Raw genomic sequence first — 1,046 nt, forward strand, 5'->3', positions numbered from 1 at the left:
TCTAGCTACTGCCAGTAGCAGTTCATTCCAAAAAAGATAGATGGGCATGATCAGAGAAAAGAAACTTTGGGTTTTCCAGGGTCTTGGAAGCTGGTTTATACCCTGGAATCTGAAGCTTAATGGTCTTTCTTTCAGAGCATTTGCTTTAATCTGTATTATTGTGACTCTAGACATTTTCCATCCAGCGCCAGATCATTCTGGCATCATGCCAAATTGTTGTCTTCAGAGATGAGTTTTTACACTCTAGCTTTAAAACATAGCTACAGATTATGAACTCATTATATTTCCAAAATGCAAGCAGGATCAGCCCTGTCAAGTATTTGGATAAGGGATTGCCTCTGAAAGCCCCCAGTCCTCTGGGAAATGCTGCAGCTGATCCACTAGGTGCCAATGTAATGTCCAGTACCTCACAGCTGGTGCTCTTCCAACAAGCAATAGCAGACATCACCTCTAATACAGCCAGCTCCTACCTGGACTGCTTTTCTTATCTGTTGCCTTTYGGGTCCTATCCTATTTGTCCTCCCTTTCCTTTCCAGAGATAAGGTATATTCTACGACAAGACAACAGCRTTAATACGGTCAATTAACATTAACTGATAGAGTCGCAAAAAGGGCAAGCAGCATTTCCCAGTGATAAGGCAAGGAGACAACAAACTGAAGGAGGCAGGCGTTTCAGTGGGCAGAAAGCGTAAGGACTCAGCGGCGCGAGATGGGGGGAGACCGGAGCCAGCTGAGGGACGGCTGCCTCTGCTGGGGGCGCACAGAGGGGCCCAGGTGGAGGGCCTGCAGCATGTCCCAGCTGGGAAGGAAGGTCTCGGGCCCGCACACTAGGTAGCCTCTCATCTCCCACCGTGTCAGGTGGAGGAACGGCCCCGGGGACACGCCAGCGGCCTGAATCGTGGTGCTCCCTCGGCAGGTAACTGCGGGAAGCCCAGGGAGACGGGGCCGCGGCGGAGGCGACCGCGGGGACCGCACCAAACCCTGGAAGCCCCTTAGCAGGAACTGCTGGGCAGCAAGCGCGGGCGAACCCCCCCAGAGCCGCCCGCC

Source organism: Rhea americana, unplaced genomic scaffold (assembly GCF_003343005.1).
Source record: "Rhea americana isolate MKP2758 unplaced genomic scaffold, rheAme1 scaffold_337, whole genome shotgun sequence".
Classification (NCBI taxonomy): domain Eukaryota; kingdom Metazoa; phylum Chordata; class Aves; order Rheiformes; family Rheidae; genus Rhea; species Rhea americana.